Source organism: Vitis vinifera, chromosome 6 (assembly GCF_030704535.1).
Source record: "Vitis vinifera cultivar Pinot Noir 40024 chromosome 6, ASM3070453v1".
In the NCBI taxonomy this organism is placed as follows: Eukaryota; Viridiplantae; Streptophyta; class Magnoliopsida; order Vitales; family Vitaceae; genus Vitis; species Vitis vinifera.
Window position 1 is genome coordinate 19,455,449 of NC_081810.1, and position 12,371 is coordinate 19,467,819.

The 12,371-nt window shown below is 32.5% G+C and overlaps 1 pseudogene; it reads left to right on the forward strand.

The window, feature by feature from the left end:
- The first annotated feature begins 11,155 nt into the window (after positions 1-11,155).
- LOC109122752 (cyclin-dependent kinase B1-1-like) lies at positions 11,156-11,956 on the forward strand (annotated as a pseudogene).
- Positions 11,957-12,371: the final 415 nt, after the last annotated feature.

Genomic DNA, 12,371 nt, shown 5'->3' on the forward strand with positions numbered 1-12,371 from the left:
TTGCCTTATATACAATGGTAACGGGTGCGAACTTTCCCATACATTCATAATTCATAATTCTTAGTACGATCATATTAATGATCAAGTAGTAACTTAGAGAGGTACCCTTTAGTGGGTAGTATTTAACATTGATGAAAACATCGGTAATCACGGATATATAAGTGATTTGATTTTACGGATATATCAGAAAAATATCAACGAATATTTTGAAAAAAAGTTTCAATAGGGCAAAAATTAATTAAAACTCATAGAAATATAAAAAAAACTTCATAGCAATGTAATTAGAAATATAATAAACAATTTAAAGTTGTTTTGTTGAAAGAATTTGATATATGTATTATATGATTTACGATATTAAATGTAATTATATCATGTCGGTCGATAAAAAAATATGAATTTTGTAATTATACACTTATTATGAAACTTCATGAAAGACTTGATTTCATTAAATATCAATAATTTGTATATATTACATTGCAATGACCCTTTAGTACCAAAATAAGAATTGATGTTGTTTAATAGAATTGGTAGATAAAGGCGTCTTGCTGATTGAGACAAAAGTTGGGCCGAAATGGCTATTGGAATCTCATTTTACCATTGAAAAACAAAATTGGTCATTGGATTGAAATTTGAATACAATCTGACAATTGGATCATCACATAGCCGTTGGGGTTCAATTTTGGTCGTTGGATCACATCTAACTTCAATTTGGATCATCAGATGCGCATGAAATTGACCGTTGGAGCTTAAAATAAATTTGGATCGTTAAATCAACACAAGGAGGTTGGGAGCATCAGATCAGCAACAAGTGGAGGGTGCTGATTTTTTCAAAAAATCAGCGAAAAATAGGCTAAATAAACTGAAATATCCCTGATTTTTTTTCAATTGGAGGTGATTTTTTTTTTTTGAAAAAATTGTTGATATTTCTCCTCCAATCGATATTTCTCCAATTTTTAACGAAATTTTTGGATATTTCTTCCGTCAACATTTCGCCCCCTTATTTCGTTTTGCCAATGCCCGAAACACAAAATTTCGAAGAAATTTCGAAGAAAAAAACCAACATTTTCAACCATGGTACCTAGAGGATGCCTTCTTTCTTGGCATAAGGTTGAGATTGGTTGCTTCATTCAAGGAATACTCTAATGACATGTATCTAATTTTGGTATCATTAGTTGGTGATAGTTAAAAAGAAAGAAAATAATTATAAAAAAAATAAAAGTTTTGTTTGGAAAATATTTTTTTAAATAATTCTAAAAATGATTTTTAAAAGTGCTTTAAATTTTGGATCTTATTTCAAATTATGTGTCACTCGGGATATTTTCGATTTGGATGGTGAATGATGTATTTTGGCTATTATATAATGTTGGTATTAGTGATATGAGTACTATACTTTTTCACAATTGTAAGTAACAATATTTTCTAAATGGTAAACTTGGCAAGTAAAGAAGGACTATGACTCACTCCAAATCCTCATAGTTTATGACTTTACGGTAGGTCATCTATCTCCTCCATTCCTTGGTAAAGGGTCACTCCATCTTTTTATGGGCTCCATGTCCAAGTGCTGAAGTACTAATTTGGGAACCACAGGGGCATTCGAGAAGAAGCAATATCACATGGTTGCTAGGGGATGACATATGATTGCATAGTCTCATCAAAGCCTCCATGATACAACATGGTCGAACCCGCGTGATAGAGTGCATGTAACTAGTGCTCTTCGTGGATATGTTTAACACCATGGAGTCAATATCAAGGAGATGGATGGCCTTAACGTGTCTAGCACCATGGAGTCAAGTGACACAAAGATGTCTAACACACCAAGGCTAGAAGGTAGTACAGGCCAGACAAGAGTCACATGTTAGACATGATGTAAGGACTAGATGACTACTACCACATGTCCTACAGCTCAATATCAAACAACTCCTTGACAATCAGTTTGTTTTTTATTTATTTTTTTATTTTTCACCCCAATTATAGTATATTCATGAATATTCAATGAAAGCTTCAAATGTGATAATGGTCTCCAACGGGCGGGCCGTAAATAGGAGGCCCACGGCCCAGCTCGGGCCGGGCCTATGGGCCCGTTGACTGGTCAACGGGTCGGGCCATGCTAAAATGCTAGGCCCGCGGGCTGGTGGGGCTATGGGCGGGCCTATGGGCCTACGGGCGGCCCGACCCGCCCAGAAACGGGCTCGGGCCAGGCTTGGGACGGGCTTTAGCCCGTCAGGCCGAGCCAGGCCTAAAGTGGGCCGCGGGCCGCAGGCTTTTTGGAGACCCTTAAATGTGAATGATTTTTAAGGGTTGAATGAATGTGGAGAGGGGTTTTGAAAAAGGAACAGTAGACTAGTAGGCTTTTAGATAATGGATTTAGGTGGGTGGGTGAGAAAGAAAATTTTGGAATTAGGTGAAGGAGGAAATAAGGTAGGTTGACAAATAAAAAGGTGGGTTGGTAAACTTCCAATGGGGTAATCACATTTTCAATTGTTTTTCAACCCTGGCCATCTTATTCAAAATCCTAATCCTCATAGCTGTCCCCTCGTTTCCCTCTATTTATTTACTTTTTACTTTGAATTTTTCTCTTTGAAGTCCTAAACCCAGCTTCCACCTTAAGTTAAAAATAATAATTAATAGACAGAGTTTTGTTTAATCTTAATTTTGATCGGAAAATAAAGTTTGATTTTAATGTTTTTATTTTAGGTGTGTTTAGACAATAATATTTTCAAAGAAATAATTATAAAGGTATATCAGACAAAAAAACAAAAAAATAAATGAGAAAGTTCATAAAAATTATATATTTATAAGATCTTTTTATAAAATTGTTGATATATTAAGACGACATGCATGCATTTAATATTATTTAAGCACTCTCTATATTATTAGACGAACCTAAATTGTGTTTTCTTAATTGTATATATATTATTTTGAAATATCCACGTTAAAAGTCTTAAAGTGTGTTTGACAGTGTTTTTAGTATTTTTAATATTTACAGAAGAAGATTAAATATTTCGAACAAATCCCAAATTAGAACAAATGGGAGAATCAATCAACGGGCAATTGGGCTATCAATTCAATCGAGTCATTGACCTGAGTGGCATGGTGGTGCTTCCCTTATATCTTGAAAATGGTTCATTTTGGTCAAAAGATACAATGACCTTTATAGCTCAATTAGGTGGCCCACAGTTCACCTTGGATGCCTTCCACTTGTCACTTGCATAATGGTAGACCAGGCGGTCGAATTGGGCTTCAAGAAAATGTCTTTAATTCCTAGTTGACATTCAATTCAAGTATAAAGGATTTTTAACTCTTATTTATGTTCTTTCAGTGACCATGTAGTGAATATCAATCATCAATAGAGTGGTTTTTTAGTGCATCACTATTCTTAAACTTATGTTTCCATTTAATGCACTTTAATTCAAGTTTTATCTATATTCAATTGAGTTAAAATTGTAAATTAGGACTTTTATTATTACCAAATCAATCTTCCATCCTTGTAAGGAAGGTGTAGTATTACTTAGGAATTTTCAAGAGTGAGGTTTTTTTGAAATAAATTATTAAAGATCCATTGAAATCGATAATCCAAATGTAAAACTTGAAACCTTGGATTGGAAGTTTTGAAATATTGGAACTTTGAGCTTGGTATTGAAATAAGAGAAGAGTGGACATAGATTGGGATTGGGTCGAACTATTATAAATCAAAGTTTACATTCTCTATTTCTTGATCTTCATTTATTTTTATTATTCATTTAATTATTGATTATTATTTTATCTTATCTTGAACTGTTACTTGCATTCATAATTGTAAAATTTTCAGAAGTAACCATCATCTAATTCGCCTCCTTTGGGTGATTAACCTAGGTTGAATTAGCATAATCTCAACAATGATAATAATAAAAATAAATGCATAAATCAAAGGTGATATGTTACCCTTTTGTTTTTTATTTTTTTTGAAACTTAAAGTGAAATTTGAGTTTAGTCATCGAAAAGATAAGAAAATAAGATGGAGAATGACAAAAATTGATGAGACGGAAATAAAGAAAATTAGGGTTAGGATTTTGGATGGGTTAAGTGAAGTTGAAGAAGAGGACAATATTATTTCATGTATCTTTTTATTTTAAAAAGGGATGGGGTAAAGGAAAGATGTATGTTTAGTTCAAAAGGGAATACATATAGAACTCCCTATAAAATATCCTTCAATCAACAAACCAAACTCACATAAGACCTCTTTTTAGATAAAAATGCTCTATCAATTTTTTCTATAAAGTAGTTATATTTTCATCTATTGAATTCAATTATTCATAGACTTGTTCTCTTGACTCTTGACTTATTTAATTCCAAAGATATCATTTTATAAAAAGAGAAGGGAAAAAAACGCCTCATTTTGGCATTACACCACCTCAATCACCCATCCTTTTAACCATCGTCTTCCATAAAGAATGAGAGAAAACCCTAACCATGCTCAAGAGAAAGGAAAGTACATTTATTTTCTTGTGTCGGGATCCATGAAGGGAGAGATTGGGTAGATGATCATATGATAGATGACATCTATGATGACTATCGTAGATTTGATATATATTCTTTGGATTAGATTCTATCTAAGAACATTCAAATCACATACATTCTTCTTCTAATCTCTAGATTTAGTATATTTTATGGTTTTTATAATCATTGTTTTCCATTGTATTAGATCTAGAGAAGCCTAAGATATTGCATACATCTTACATGATTCACGACTTAGGAATGAAGTAATCCAAAGTTTCCATCAGATATCATCACAGTTTTGAATATTTTAATAAGAAAATTGTCAAATCACCTACATCAACACCTCCTAACATCAATAATTGTACCACATCTACATCTACTAAACCTTAACAAGGCTCCTCATGACCTAAAGCAATATAAAAATACTATTTCATCCATAAAAGAAAGAGAAATTAAAGAGAAAACAGTTCATAGATCTAGACTTTGGGAGAGATCTTATGCATAGCGGAAGAGAACAATTTTTAATTATAGAGCATTTAAAAGTATATGTACCTTGATTTGAATGTTCTCAAAATATTTCTAGGTTGATATAGGGCAATCTCAATATCCAATAGCCTTCTACTTAATGGATTTCTCTTTTAGATCTTAGCACAATAGAGATCATAAGTCACTTATACAACATTGTCCTCATATAAAAGCATTTATGTGATTATGTTTATTTACACTTGTAATTCCCTTAAACAAAGTCCCACCAAAAGTGTGTGAGCTTGAGCGAGAACCACTAGGACCCATAGGAAAATATCGGCTCTCTAAAAACAAATCATAATTTTAAAGTTGACTCAATACTCTATTAAAAAGAGTTAATTGCACTCTAATATCTTGTAATATTAACTCAAGATACAAAGTTTGATTCTATGACCTATTATTTGTTGCATGTAAGTTTCACATGAATTGATATTTGTAATTTAACATTGTATTAGCTATCAACTTCTCAAGATTACCTCCCAATCCTTGAGTCTCAAACCCACCTATTCCATGATCAATTGATGTACAAAATCTAAAAAGGACATGTACCAAATTCCATTAAAAGAATTACTATGACTTTAGATTTCGTAATTATGAATCCTTAGTATCACCTAAGGGGATATGCTATCGAGGATATTTGTTGTCATATGCCTAAACCATTAGTCACCTAATCCATAAGGGCGCGATCACCTTAATATCTTACTTGCGGGTTAAAATAATTGATAACCTCGGTATTAAGTATTAACACAATATTTTATAAAAAAAATTGAGAACCCATGCAACACAATATCTTGAAACAATAATGGTAGCCGGATAGTCATTCAATCAGGACACTCCATAAATCTTGTTTAGTGTATAACCATACACATTAGTATACACCCCATAGAAAACTCATCCTGATAATCAAGATAAGTTATCCCTTCAATTAGAAAGTGTTACATTTTTTAATAGATTACCCAAATTCATGAATTAATCATAAACAAACACATCAACTTGTCAAGAACGCATTATTTGAATTTTTCATATAACTTTTAATATACTCGATTCATGTACAATATAAATGATTAAGTCAAAATGCTTAAATATATTATGGTACAAAATATGATAGAAAATGGAAAGCAAATATCATATACAATATATAAAGAAATCAAAATTTTACATTATATTACTATTTTTAAGGACTGTCCTAACAAAAACTTCATTTGAGAACAAGATACACTAATTTTCCTTTCTTTGTTATTGAACCCTACTTCATCTACACCCTATGGGTTAGTTGCATGACCCTATCAAAAAATGCAGCAACCATTGAGGCAAAAACTATAAACAAGTAGAGGCTGAAATTGATTCTCAAGGTATTGTAGTACTCACTCAAAAAAGGAAAAAAGAAAAAAAGAAAAAAAAAATCATGAGATGAATCCTCATAAAAGCTTGGCATGAGATGATTTATAGAAGCTTGGAGGGCAAGGTTCTCAAAGTTTGTGGAGAAGCTAATGGGGTTGGCCAACTTGGCCATGCATTGAGGAACATGGCTTCCACTTAATACAATGACTATAAAATATATAGAGTTTAATTCCACCTCTTCAAAAAGTTTGAAATGCCTATTGGTTGATTGTATAGGTTCTCTAGAGATCTCATAACATATACAATTACTACCGTTGTTTTATTAATATTTTTCTTTTATCAAGAACACTTTAAAAATTGATTTAGATAATGTTTATCTTTAAAAAAACCATAATTAAATTAAAATAATTTTAATATAAAAAGTTAGATATTATTATCAAATTTTATAGATTAAAAAAAATAGGTTATTAATTTTTAAAACAACCTAAAAAATTGATTTGGATAATGTTTCTCTTTAAAAAAGAATTATTATAATTTAATTAAAAATAATAATATTTCATAACTAATATATTTAATAAATTCTTCATATATTTATATTTTTATTCCTAATTTCTCCTTAAAAATGATCATAATTTACTTATAATTTTATTATTTTTATTTTTATTTTACTTCTTACTATTTTTTCTTGTTTTATCATTTTTTTTAATTAAAAATTGTACACAAATATCATTCATATTTTATAAATTTCAAATGTTGTGATCTATTTTATAAATTTCAAATGTTATGATCTATTAATTTCTATTTCAATTATGAAAAACAATTAAATAATTAAACATAAAAAATATTCAAACGTCAAAACCAATATTTTTCATCTCACTAAATTGTCTCATGAATATATTCATCTCATTAAATTTTATTATACTTTTATATCTCCCAATATATATATATATATATTTATAGTAGATATTTTTTTATTGTTTCTCTTATTCTTATTATAAAATGATTTTCAAAAAATAAAAATAAAAATAGTAAAATCCATATATATACACGTTTGGCTTAGTAAAATCCATTTTTTCTTAAAAAGAGATTTTTTTTTTTTTTTTTGTAGTAGATATTTTTTTTTATTGTTTATCTTATTCTTATCATAAAATGATTTTCAAAAAAAAAAAAAATTACTATAATTTATAGATTTGTGATAAAATTGTATTTTTAAACAATGATTTTGAAAAATATTATATTTCTTAAAATAGATTCACAACTATTTATTTTATTAAAATTTTATTAAGTGAAATCATTAAAGTATGTAATTTAAAGAGTTAAATCTTTTTCACCTTACTAAATCAATAAATGTTAAAAGACAATAAATATTAATTCATATTCCCCTTTATGCCCCGATATCTTCTTAATGTGAACCATAAGAATTTTATCTCCTTTTAACCTCATATTTAATGTCTTTTAATTTTATCCCTTATAAATAGAGTCATGTTCTCAATCCATAGTGCATTCAACCTCTAAAAAATAATTCACTCATTAATTAAATTTACCAATGTTATCTCGTTCCCTTCAAGGGGCTTCACTTATATGATTTATAAATTTAATTTCTAGAATAATTATTAATAATAAATGAAATGAGAATTCAAAATTTTTATTAAAAAAGTCATTTCATTACGAATGATAATATCAATTATTATTAATTACTAGAAATTCATAAGTGAAATTAATTTAATGTTAATTCATATTAAAATAAATTATTCATTGGGAATAATAGGAATAGGAAGAGATACATGATATGCATCATTACTAAGTAAGCATACTATTTATTAAAAATTAAAATTAATTTTTAAAAATTAAATTATTGATATTTTACATCTCTAGAATTATCACAATAATATTGGATTTAAATAATTTGAATGAAATAGTGATATAACTAAAAGTTAGATTATTGCAAAAATATATAACCTAGAAGATGGGCATAAAAACTAAATTAATTACTTAATTATAAAAAATATAAAGAATTTAAAGAAACTCAAAAGATAATCTTATATTATTTTATTATATTACAATATATTATCTATTAATATTATATATTTGATTTATCTATTTATAAATATCATTTACTGATTAATATTTTATTTTTAATTTATCATTTTAATTAATTATAAATTATTTAAACAAAAGAATTTATCTTCGAATTATTATTTTTTAATAATGAATATATATAGACAACTGCTAAATTTAATTCGAATTATTTCAGTTCTAAAAAATAATACACTTGTTAATTACCTTTAGAAATTTTATTTCTTTTCATTCAAAGGGCTTCATCTATTTGTTAATTTAATTTTTCAAATAATTACTAATAATAATTAAAAAGAATTCAAAATTCATTGGGAATAATAGGGAAATATGATGCCAATCATTATTAATTATTATAAATTAGTAATTGAATTTAATTTTAAAATATTAAATTATTAGTGTAGACCCCCTCGAATGGGGGGAATTCTTTTTTTTTCTTCTTCTTCTTCTTCTCTTCTTCTTCATCAACACGAGAATGAGTTGTGTTTGGACGACTAAAGAGGACTGGAAGTGAAAGAAAGCAGTTGATGGGTGAGTTGTATTTGGGTGGCTAAAGAGGACTGGAAGTAAAAGAAAGTAGCTGATGGGTGAGTTGTATTTGGGCGGCTAAAGAGGACGGGATGCAAGAAGAGAAAGGAAAGGCGAACTATTTGGGACAAATGAGACAACTGAGCAAAAAGGAGACACAATTGTATGAAAATGATGGATTACTGAGTGAAAAGGTAGCAGTTACAAAGAGATATTGTAGTTTTTTTTTTTGGAGTTAAGACGGGGGATAACTGATTATCATGGCTTAGAGAAAAAGACTGGGAGGGAGACAAGATAGGGGATTATCATAGCTTGAGAGACAAGAGGACCTGGGGGGGATTATCGAAAGATCGAAGTGTGTTTTGGGATGGCTTGGGGGAGCCTTTAGAAGGGGAACCAGAAAAATATAGAGGGTGGCAAGAAGAGAAAACGCGCAGCTGGAAACAAACCCACTTTTTGCTTGAAATGAGCATTCCAAGTATGATTATTTGTAAGCCCCTTATTTCTCATTTCCTTCTTGACTAACTCTCATTTTCAGTATTTATTTTGAGTATTTGGTTTACTGATTGGTGTGGATATTATATGCCACTCATTTGTTTTGTAGGACTCTGAGTATGCATACTCTGTTTTTAGATTTATTTTGGGTGTTTTTGACTTTTCTTCAAAATATCTGATGCCCTGTTCCTTCCCATAACTTGGTGTATCAAAATCACACTTTTGCTTTCTTTTGATTCCACCTGTATTGGCCTATGGATGTCATCTGAAATGAGGCTCTATACATTCATGACTTGCTTAGTTTCCTTGCGCTATCTCTTCAGTCCTTGCCTTGCTTCTATCTTCTTATGTTCATTCCCCTCTTTCTGGTAAGTTTGAGGTGTGAAGATCTCACTTGGGTTGGCCATGGAACTGCATTGAAGCTTTGTTATTTGGGATCACGTTGCCATCTGGGTTCATTAAGCAACACAATGGCAATAAAGATGTTTTAGTGTTATTAATTTGGGTGAGGAAGTTGTTTGTATGAATCGTGAAGGTTTAGTTTGTGCTTTGAGAGAGGAACAAATCTTTTCCCATGAGAGCTTGGGTGGCGGCACTTCAGCTTGCTGTGAGTGCTCCTTGCTATATCCATCCCTACTCATGCACACAAGAATCGTGCTCCCATCACCACACCTATGTCCTTACTACCTATCTCATCCTTCATAAGCCCCCATGCATATCACCCTTTCTTTAAAACCCATTGACCCACTTCTCCTATCACATTTTCCATTAATTTCATTTCAAAACCCATCACTATGCTCTCACTTTTAACCTCATACCGAATATACCCATCAAACCCTTCATGCCCATACCCATCACCCTTTCCATTCATTACCCATTTGTTGCCTATTTTCCTCACGTACGTGAAGTCTCATGCCTGCATGGTCATCCTTCATTCATCCTTCACCATTCTCATACCCATTTTCTCCATCTATCATCATGCTTCATTAATCACACCTCACACTCCACCTGCTCGTAGCCATACCCACAACTATGCCCATGTTCTTACTACCCATCTCATCCTTCATAACCCTCCATGCATATAGCCATTTTCTAATACCCATTAAATCCATGCCCCACGCGTCTACATGGCCATGCATGGCCACACAAACCCTTGCAAACGTTTCTACCATTCCATCCCTCAATTTCCATTATACCCGTCATCATGCCTACATCCTCATACCCACTTCCATTCATATGCATCACTTCCCCAACCATTCCATTTCACCCCCATTTTCCATAATACCCACATTTCCATCTTCTACTAATCGTCCCACCATTCATAATCCCTATCTTCATTCCCATGCAAATACCTCACCACTCATAACCCCTATTTTCATTCACATGCACATGGTCACCTCCATCTCATTCCATTTTTAGTCCTCACACGAACCATGCACATCTCTCTACACCACGTACCCTTCATACCCATTTTCTAATACCCATTTCCCCCACCTTTGCATAGCCATGCATGGCCACACAAAACGTTTCTGCTAAGCCATTCCACCATTTATATCTCCATCCTCCATATCTCCATACCAATTCCCATCCTTCATACCCATTGAGTTTGATCACCATAACACACTTAGCTATTTGGTTTATCACCCTCCCAACCCCACCACCTAGTTCGTTTCGGTTCATTTCCTTCCCCATCCCACATACATAAAGTCTCATGCACATGACCACCTTTATATCACCACATTCCCGCGTTCATATCACCACATTTCTACCTTCAACCTCATACACACACCCCATATTCAGATTGACCCAGGTGCCATATTCACCACCCCCCTTTATACTCACCGAACCTGTCTCCACACCCACCACTGTCAACCTACTTAACATCCTCAAACTCGCCCTCATCCAATGTCTTCTCTACCAACTCCGTAAGGGTGTTGCGCACTGCCACAACCACAATGTTATTCATCAGGGTTTGAAGCCTTAGAAATTATTGGTGGATAAGGAGGATGAGGCTCTCAAGATTGTTGATCTCGACCTCTGGAAGGCCTTTGCTATTCCTCTCAAGAGCTACACTCATGAGATTGTCACACTGTGGTACAGAACCTTAGAAGTGTTGCTTGGTTCTACGCATTACTCTACCGGTGTGGACATGTGGTTTGTTGAATGCACTTTTGCTAAAACGGTAAGAAAACAAGTTTTATTTCCGGGTGACTTTGAGTTTCAACAACAACTTCGTATATTCTGCTTGTTGGGAACGTCAACTGAGAAGTAGTGGCCTGGAGTTAATTCCCTGAGAGACTAGCACGTCTATCCACAGTGGGAACCTCAAAACTTGGCACGTGTTATGCCATCATTCGAACCAGATGGTGTTTACCTTCCATCGAAGTTGCTTAGATGTGACCCATTTGAAGGAGTGGTAAATATGAGGAAATTGGCACCACTTAAGCAAGATGATCATCACTCTGCTTATCCAACTGGAAAGTCCTTTTCAGTTCTAGACAGCTCCCACTTTGGATGAACCCTCTCAAAGAAATCTTTAAACACGACTTTAAGTCATATGGATATAAGATGAAGCATTCAGGGCAATCTCCACCCACTAATGACAAATATTCTAGCTTCCTCTATGTACAGTGTGAGATCAGGGCCCACAAAGAGCGGCACAACTAGTGTTTCGGGCTCTCCTCTTGCTACAAGCATCATTACGAGTTTTGAGCCAAGTGTCAATGAAAACTCCCATTTTTTTTATGGGAGTGAAATAGAATATGATGAACTTGGAAAAGTTGCAGCAGGTTAGGATGCTTACTCGGTTTAATTTCAAGATGATGGCAGCTGCAATCACCCACCTCACTGTGTTGTATCAATTGCACTTCAGGTCCACGTACAAGACCTCATTTTGCATGGCCACCTTTGGCATGCAATCTTGGGCCACACGT